A 10,196-nucleotide genomic window follows, 5' to 3' on the forward strand; every position below is an offset into this window, starting at 1 on the left:
ACTAGTAATCCCAGTAAACATAAGTTATAATTGCCCGTATCTCTCCTCCTTCTCTATGCGTTGGTTTGTTACTCTCTTGTAGTAACACTTTAAATCTCCGGCACGTAGTATGACCTGTTTGTGTTGGAAGTGCTTTAATTCTATTAACAAATTTAATAAAATTAGAACTAATTATTATCTATTTTTGTTAACCTTTTTCTATTGTATACAGGAGTGGCACTTGAGGCAGGGATCAGTTCACATTTTCCTCTACGTTTATACCTGCTTGGGACTTGGGACTGCCATTGGCGTATTTAAATGTTCGGTCGTTGTAGTTGTAGTTTGTTTGGAGAGAGCGGGAGTTTGTTTTTTGTTTGTTCGTTTGTTTGTTTGTTTTGTGGTTTATTTGGGGTGGGGTGGGGGTGATTTATTGAAAATAGTGTATTAGGGTATTGGAATGTGAGGGCCTACAGTGTAGATTCTACTTTTTGGTCTTCAAGTTTATACAGGCTTGAGGACTTGTCACGTAATCATTTTATCTATCGTCCTTATCTCACCTTCTTCTTTTTTATGTTTGTTACTCTCTTGTGAACAGCTTTAATCTTCTGGCGCTCATATGACCGTATGCAGTTGCGAGTGCCGTAAAACCTCTACTAAAATTAACATTTTACATTTAAAATAATGTTCCCCCCGCGTTTTTACTCCTGCTGAGGACTGCCAAGTTAAAATGATTTGTCGTGGCCAGCGTGTCAGTCATCTTTACTACCACAAAACGAAGCATGGCAATCCACCCAAACGCCCACCCACCAACTACAATATTGCAAACACCATAAATGCCGTTATTGAAAATAATTGTATGTTCTCAGTGGGTGATTGGTGGGTGTTCTGGTGTGGTTTGCATCTTCTTTCCTATAAAACATATATTTTCTTTATGTCTCCTCTTCCTTTTTATGTTTATTGTTCTCTTGTAACACATCCATTTTTCGGAAGTTTCCTGACGTAAATGTGCTGCAAGTGCCGTTAAACACTTACCAAAACATAAACAAATATTAGTGAGTGATTGGTGGGTGCTATTGTGTGGTTTGCTTCTTCTTTCCTATCAAACATCTATCATCCTTTTCCTCCCTTCTTCTTTTTTATGTTTGTTACTCTCTTGTAACACCTCTAATCTTCTGACGCTCGCATCATGTCCTTATGCTGTTGCGAGCGCCGTAAAACCTCTACTAAAACTATTTTTTTTAAAGCTAATATTCCCAGCACTGTCGTCACAGCACAGGTAGACTGCAGTGGCGTCGGTAGCCCAGTGGTTAGGCTATCGGACTCGTAATCGTGAGATTGCAGGTTCGAGGGTTCGAGCCTCAGCTCGGTCCGACGTTGTGTCCTTGGGAAAGGCACTTTACACGAACTTCCCATTTGGCTCGGTCCTATCGCAGACGGATGTTAAACTAGGAGGCCCCGCCCCTTAAATAATCTGACAGTGTTGATAGGGGCGTTAAACCCATACCATTTCACCATTTTTTTTTCAGGTAGACTGCGGCCAATCTAGCAGGACACACGTTCGACCGGGCTGGAATCTTGGTAGACCGTGTAGACAGCGACAGAAAGTGGACAATCGGACGGAGCTTACGGCTGGCAGCCGTATAGCAGTAGACCGTCAACTAAACCAGCACTAGATCTAAATTAGGGCTGGGCAAAGAGTCGCTTTAGCAAAATCCAGATAAAATGTCAGCGCTCCTCTTCGACGGTTCAATGCGTTATAAACGGCTTCGGAAAATAATAATAATGAAGATCATTTCTATAGCGCCCACTCCCGTGTAAACACAGCTCTAGGCTAGGTTAGATAGAACCACCTGGAGAAACGGGTTAGGACCACGTGAACAGATGGGTGCACTCACTTCGGCTAACGGGTTAGGGAAGAGAGTTTAAGAGTCTGAATTCGGATAATGTTTCATTGAGAATTACCCGGTTATTCGGATAGGTTAACCGGATTTTGCCCATCTCTAATCTAAATACATCCTTTCGCCGGTGAGGTTAGATACCACTGAATACAAGCACAGCCGCCGTCAAAGCACTTCAAAGTACTTAAGTTAATAGACTGCATGAACATTTCATGTAAAATGGAAACCGGGTTTATTTTATATATTTTTTGGGCCGTTTCTCAAAGCTTGCAGTCTGTTGAAGTAATTAGATCTGTCCCCAATTACTGTTAGTACATGTAAGTGTCTGCTTAGCTCTTTATGTAACTAATTAGTATCACCTATTGAATTTTGACAGGCCAAAGATTTTGCTTCAGTTAGTTGTTCGTTTTACAGCTTACATCCTATAATAGCCTTACCTTGCTCTAGAACAGCTATAGCAGCAAGAATTTGCCCATAACAGTCCGCCCTGGAATGGAACTCGGGTCTGCTGTGGGAAAAGGCAAAGTGCCTAACCGCTACACCACAGACGTTCGTGTAGAGATACAAGTCATTGTTCAAGAGTTGGAGACTGCCTGTTCGATAGTTGAGATCATATTTGACCTTAAGATGCGCCACGGATTTTTGACCGCAAAAATACAAAAACAGAAGGAACACATAATCCATACAGTTCCAACAGTGATCGTTTTTCTCCATCTCTGTGTGTCTCTGTCTGTCTGTCTGTCTGTTTCTCTCTCTCTTCTCTCTCTCTCTCTCTCTCTCTCTCTCTCTTTCTCTCTCTCTCTCTCTCTCTCTCTCTCTCTCTCTTTCTTTCTCTCTCTTATAAAAAGTGAAAAAATGGTCAATCTTGAAACAGTTTAAAGAAAGAATGAGTCACGGGTCATTTTCAGCTGCTGGGATTTATTGACACGTTTAATCATTGAGAACAAACCTTGGGGTTTTTTTTATAATTAAGTTTCAACCCTCTCGCGACCTAAAAGGAAGCTATTAATTATCTATCTATCTATCTATCTATCTATCTATCTATCTATCTATCTATCTATCTATCTATCTATCTATCTATCTATCTATCTATCTATCTATCTATCTATCTATCTATCTATCTATCTATCTATCTATCTATCTATATATTTTTATATATATATATATATATATATATATATATATATATATATATATATATATAATGTATTTTTATGTGTGTGTCTGTGTTTGTGTGTGTTTGTGTGTGCTTGTGTGTGTGCGAAAATATGATTAAATCAATAACCATATTATGTTGGGAACGATGATACAATCTAAATCATAATTGTGAAATATTCTCTCAGAGCAAAGGAACCGACAAGCAGGCCAACCAGTGTCTGGCTGACCACGACCGTCCAGCTATGGGTCAGGCCAGCAGCAACAGCAGCATTTGTCAAGCAGCTGGCATACAGATCTGGCATGTGTGCGTTCATAGTGCGGAGCTCGCCAGAACAGTCCTCGTTCAGGTCAAAGACTACGGATGAGATCTGGACGCAGAGCCTCCTTTCTGTATTGTTAACTGAGTCGAGAAGCGCCGACTGAGGGTCCGAGGGAATGTCTGGCCATCTTTTCACTCCGGTCGCCTGGTGTTGGCGCTCTGTGTTCATCACTCGGCGACGTCTCAGTGAGGTTGTTCCAAAACTCATGTAGCCCAGAATGCTTTGCGTTATAGGCTGTGCCCACAACTCTGGGAAGATCTTATTATTCACCAATCTGTTGACTCGTAAGTCCATCGTGAATCGTGAGTGGTTTGTCAGCCCTAGAACTTCCGTAGACACAACGTTCGGAGACAGATGGTTAAAACAACAGCGAACGTAGTTGGCAAAGACTTCAGCCTCTCTGTCTGTCAGTGTAGGAAAGTAGGGATGGGCGGATATCTTGACATAAGTGGCGTACAGACATTGTCCATTACGCAGCTCACCATCACTGTCACATTCGGAATGATCACATGTCCCCGCAGTGATATTGCACTGCATCTGGATACCCGTGCGGCTGAAAGATTTCGTTTGAGAAAGTTCGACATTTGTGACTTGGTGGTTGTCCATCTGGAACAGTATTGAAAAATTTTCAGAATCGGTGGCTGGTATCTCATCTCTGCAGTAGTACCTGGGAAAATTGACACTGGAAATTAGGAAATCATACATAGCTTCACTTTTAAGATATTCTAGCAGCTGTTTCTTAGTAACCACAGGACTGAGGCTGCCCAAAACTTTCATCATGAATGTCACAGGCACAGATTTTTCAGTGGCGTAGCAGAGATATGTCTCAAAACTATCGTAGAGGACACCCGTGCTTTTATCCACGACGGGAAACGAGAAACCGTCAGTAGAAGTACTCTGTGTGTGGGTACGGTTTTCCGGACAGCCAGTGACAGCTAGAAATGGAAGCTTGCCCATACACGTGGAATTAGCGCTCAAAACTTCTGACGGCTGTAACTGGTTGCCTTGGAGCCAGAGTCGCGGGCACTCAGTGAGGAAATCCGAGCAGCAAGAACGGTACACAACACAGAGACTGTGACAAGAGCAAGAGTAGGATATCTCAAGGCCTAACCAAATAACTCCCCCTATTTTACCACATATATTTCGACAAGTTCCATCTTTCATTTCCGGCTCAAAATTTATGTTAAATTCATTTTCTGGAAGATTTGGTACCAGTGTTTCGCCTGTTCCCAAAATCTTGCGGCCAAAGACTGTGCCACGTAAATAGCTGAAGTGGGATTTCGCCAATACGGGATTAATCTTGGAAAACAAATCTAGAGCCATTTCAGAAGTAGAGAGACTAGTCATTTCTTGGCTTTCTTCAGGCACATCCGTAGCATGGCTTATAGTATCCTCCTGTTGGTCTTGTATACATCGAGGGTTCTGTACGATTACTGGCATTGCCGTTTTATCGTGACCGCTGACGGGTGTCGTTGTCACGTCGCTAGGTTCATTCGGTACGTCCCAGGTCAAATGACTTGTTTGGCCTTGTGCAATTTTGGGGGGATTCAGCCCGCCTATCACATTTGTACTTATTATGCTCAGAACAAAAACGTAGACGTATGTGTGAGCACGAGGAGCGAAAGGATCAAATAAACTGGAGACGACCACTTTCAACATGTTGACGGCCACGATGTGAAGAAGACACTGCCAGGGAGAGAACCAGACTGATTATATCTAGAAATAGGTTGATAACTGATTAACTCACCACATGCTATGTAAATTCCCATCTAGTATATTATTAATATTATGAATGTAGCTTATTTAAGAGCACCCGAGCAAAGGAATGATTAGATAGCGATGTGTGTCCCAGATTTGACACTTAATGGTGATGATGATGATGATGATGATGATGATGATGATGATGATGATGATGATGATGATTAATATTATCATGTCACAAATGCCATCATGTTGGAAAAATACAGTACATTAAGCAGGCGTTACAATTTTACAGAAAGGCCAAATAAGTGAATGATATTGTTACCAAGAAAAGAAGCTCTTTGCAAACATCAAAGTTAATATTTTTTAGAAGACAATATATCTATAATTTTCTTATTATCTTTAAAGCAAATGTTGTTTTATTGGTAACAATATGACTGTTTTTGGCTCTCCCAAAATAGGTTATAAATAGTACTCTTTATGGGCTCTCCTGTATAATTTGTTTTTAAAACTGCATAAATTGCATTTTTCTCAATCAGTTCCCGTGTGGGGAGGGGAGACTTTTTATCGAGTATCTCGGTCTTTCTGCTAGGACGTAACTCTCTTCCCGAGTTGGCCCTGGTATTCCGGGTAGGAATCCTGCATCCTGAATAATTTATTTACGTCTATAGGCACGTAAAAACACCTAGCTTCATTTTTTTAAAGACTGTAAAAATACCATATCATGCTGCAATTTAAGTGGTCAAACCTTGGTTCCAAATCAGACTTGACACAGGCCTCCATGGAGTTCTGAGCACAGTGTAGACTAAGTTGAATATCTGTCTGTTCATTTTATAAGTTTCGTGTACCCCTGGGTTTCGCTCGTCTTCTCGTGTGGGCATGTCAGGTGATCCATGACTGTTGGCCACGCCCCTAAAACTGAAAGTAATTACGAACCAACTACGTGTCGTTTCTTCAGATGCCAACAACAAACGAATCTCTAATTTGACCTCTAACTAAAATGTCGTTAACCTCTTGTTTATCGAAAGTTATTTGGATTTTAATGTTGTTATTAGTGTTGTTTTGTTCATTTGTTGTTGTTTTTGTGGTGGGTTTTTTTTGTTGAGTTTTTTAATTGCTTTTATTAATTTAAAAAAGTTTAATATGTTCATTCATATTTCGAAGACATTTGACCCGACGAAAATATATTATATGTACACCAATAGATATAGCGTTACCATTAGTGTTTTTGTCTGTAGTGTTTTCTTCATATTATATAATGAATTTGAACGTTGTTTTTTTTTTGGTTTTTTTAATTGGTTTATTATGTTTGGGTTTTTCAAAATTCAGATACACCATACCACGTCAGTGTGGTGTTTTGTACTCATTTTTCGCTTGGAGACTAGTGTCATTTTTTAAAATTTGATCAGAATTTTATGCGGATACGAAACCTCACTAGACATGGGTTTGGTTATTGTAAAACCTTCGCATTTAGCCAGTGGGCAGAAAAGGAAACAGGAGAAAGGGCACGTTAGCTGCCATCGTTCTTTCGTATGTTATCAACACGCCTACAGAGAAAGAGTGAGAAGGGGAGAAAGAGAGAGAGAGAGAGAGAGAGAGAGAGAGAGAGAGAGAGAGAGAGAGAGAGAGAGAGAGAGAGAGAGAGAGAGAGACAGAGACAGAGACAGAGACAGAGACAGAGACAGAGACATAGGGGGGAAAGAGAAAGAGAGAGAGAGAGAGAGAGAGAGAGAGGGGGGGGTGAAAGAGAGAGAGAGAGAGAAAGAGAGAGAGAGAGAGAGAGAGAGAGAGAGAGAGAGAGAGAGAAAGAAAGAGAGAGAGAGGGGGGGGGCGTATGTGAGGGTAAATTTGCCCGCTTATAAACTGTGACGCAACCCTAGCCGCCAGTCGACAATGAACTGAGTACATACATTTAGCCATATTATCAGTTATAATGGTATCAAGTTAGCCGTATATTATTTATCAGTATCAGTGACTGCATTCAAACACATCGTCATTTCTCCACGCTTTTCACATCGGCACACCCATACTGGATTTAATTCACAAACAATTTGAAGCCTAACATTAGAAAATTAAAATCACAATCAGATCATCCTAACAGTACCAGAGCGCTATGTCCCTGCAAAAAGACACTGGGAACGTAAGAGACTGAGACAAGAGCTTATTCATTTATACCATTTAGACGGAGTCTCTCAAGCTGAGGGTGTTGCTAGAATAGCCTACGGTCATGTTGGCAGTTCAGGTTTGATACACTACTTTTATCAAATGTTTTTAACAACAGTTTTTGTTCTTAAAAAAGGGTTATCCTGATTAAAATAGTCCAGCTCCTACCTCTACATACTTTTTAGCAGGATGCCTCAAGTACTAAGATTAATTAAATGAAATGGAAAGCTAAGCGGTAGGCAGCTTCTGGATAGTTTCGCAGCTTTGAAGTAATAGTTCTTGCTAGGTCCTCCATGCAATCAAGCTTACGTCAAGCAAGCTCACACATCTTCAGCTTGTTTTACACGGTCCTCAATGCATCTATGCTTACATCCTACAAGATTATCTTTCGAGGAAAGAAATAACCAGAAGTCACAATAAACTACATCCGAACTGTAAGCTGAATGAGGTACAACTTGGAACCCTCACTCTTGTTGTATACACGGGTTTTTTGTTGCCATTGCTTTGTGGAGTGCTTCATTATCTATCGCAGAGGAGCACTATGCAAGAGAATTCGATGCTTGGTCTCTGCTCACCAACGTCATGTTCTAAACTGGGGGCTGTACCTTTAGCATGTTATTGTAAGAAGAAATCATCGTATATCATTTAGCATCATGTCTACCACAGAGGGACCAATGAATTTTTTTTAAAGATAGTGAAAAACCACTTTCTGCTTTGAAGTTCTGGACACAAAAAAGATAGACATGTCTCCTGTTTTCTATCTACTGTCTACCACATGCGATTAAGCAAAAAAGAAACAGAATCCTTATTTCATTTCCCAAGACAGTATCTGTAAGTTTCGTAGGCCCATGGGGTTCAAATAAGTTGAGCAGCAATGCTGTAGCTCGTTTCGTACACACACACACACACACACACACACACACACACACGCGCGCGCGCGCGCGCGCGCACTCATTCTCTCTCTTTCTCTCTCGTTCGCTCTCTCTCTCTCTTTCTATCTATCTATCTCTCTCTTTCACTCTCTCTATCTCTCTCTTTCTCTCTGTCACTGTTTCTATCTCTATGTCTTTGTCTCTGTCTTTGTCTTTGTCTCTGTCTGTCTGTCTCTCTCTCTCTCTGTCTCTCTCTCTGTCTCTCTCTCTCTCTCTCTCTCTCTCTCTCTCTCTCTCTCTCTCCCTATTTTATGTTCCACTGGTGAGTAATTGGGATATCCAACGGGCACACACTTTTTCATATTATGGTGTTCTCCACGAATAATATTTTGCACTGACCCAAAGAAAAGTCTAGTCCTGTCAGCAAGTTCTTGCATAGAAGTATGGAGATCATATTATGTTGTGCAATAACATGCTGCCAGATAACATCAGTGGTTTTCTCGTTCATACAGAAATTATGGACGACAGAAAGTAGGAGTAGTTCATCAAAAACATAATTTTTCGTTTAATAAAATTTCTCTTACCCAACGATAAACTGTGTAATATTATGCCGAAGCAGATTCTCCTCAAACACCCTGTAAATTTTCATGATCTAGTATTGTGATTCGCAAGCTTTCAGTGCATAATTTCTAAGATATAAAAGGGGTGGGTAGTTTGTTTTTTGTTGTTCTTTGTGCGAACTTGTCTTAAATTCTACCACAGCTCAAACAATCCTTTTTTTATTACTTCATAGACGGATCAAGATTGAAGTCACCTACAACTCCTATGGTTGTTCGAGAGCAAATTGTTATGATATAATATTAATTATGTGCGTCACTTTTACTTGTACGACTCAAGCCAGGATCTGTACCATTACATTGCAACTTCAATTATATTTTTAAACATGCCATTTACATAGAAATAAATATAAAGCTGTGAGGCCTGTAGGTAACCGTTCAACTGGTAACTGTTGACAAAAAAACAAATTTTAAATAAAAAAAGGAGGGGGGGAGAAAATCGGGAGGTGGGGGTCCGGTTTGCTTCCTTTTATCGACTCTTGCTCCTTTTATTTACGACCCCCAAGAAAACAGAATAGGGAAACTTATCTTAAACAGAACCGGATCTCTTGTTTGATCTTGTCATTGTAGACATTGTACCGGCACCACCAGTCAGCAGGCACCACACTTCACGGGGTCCATGGTCTACTCAGTGGTGAACTTTGATGTCATATCAGTCAGTAATAAGTACTATCAGGCTGTAAATCTGTTATCTGGTATTTGTAGCCACATCATTTACGAGGTTTTAATAAAGGCTTCGACCACCATCAGTTTTAAGTGCTCTGAGCTTGAAAAGAACACACCCAGGCTTCTTTATGTTTTGCCCATTTGGAAGCGAGTAGAGAGAAAGAACAAAATAAATTAATAGAGGAAAAGAAACAATGGCTGCTTAAAGATTGTACATGTAAAAGAAGGACTTGGTACTTGGTGAAGACACTGTTGGAAAGATTTGTTTAGCGTGGCTGATCAAAGTGTTCTGTTTGAAGTTTACACTACTACCAATCATTACTATATTTCAAAGCGTTACCGTGGGTGGCTGGCGGGTGCTTTAGTATGATTTGCTCCTTCTTTCCCATCAAACATATATCGTCCTTATCTCCCCTCCTTCTATTTTGTGTTTGTTACTCTCTTGTAACACCTTTAATCGTCGGCACTTATATGACCTTATTGTGTTGCAGGTGCCGTAAAACTCTTACTAAAACTAAAAGCGTTACCATCTGCCTCGGCTTTTATTGATAAGAATTAAAAGTGAAAGGAAGAAACAAGAGTAATCAGAGAGAAGAAGAGAAAAAGACAGACAGGCGTACAAAAATACAGACAGACAGACAAAAAGACATACAGACAGACAGACAGACAGAGGCCGAGTTCTGAGAGAGAGAAAGATAGAGAGAGAGCGAAAGAGTGAGCGAAAGAGACAACGAGAGACAAAAGACAGGGATGAATGTAGAATGAGATGAAACCTGTAGAAAGGTACATTTATTCACAATTTGACGATAATTGATTTGGACT

This window comes from Aplysia californica, unplaced genomic scaffold (genome assembly GCF_000002075.1).
Source record: "Aplysia californica isolate F4 #8 unplaced genomic scaffold, AplCal3.0 scaffold00234, whole genome shotgun sequence".
NCBI lineage: Eukaryota > Metazoa > Mollusca > Gastropoda > Aplysiida > Aplysiidae > Aplysia > Aplysia californica.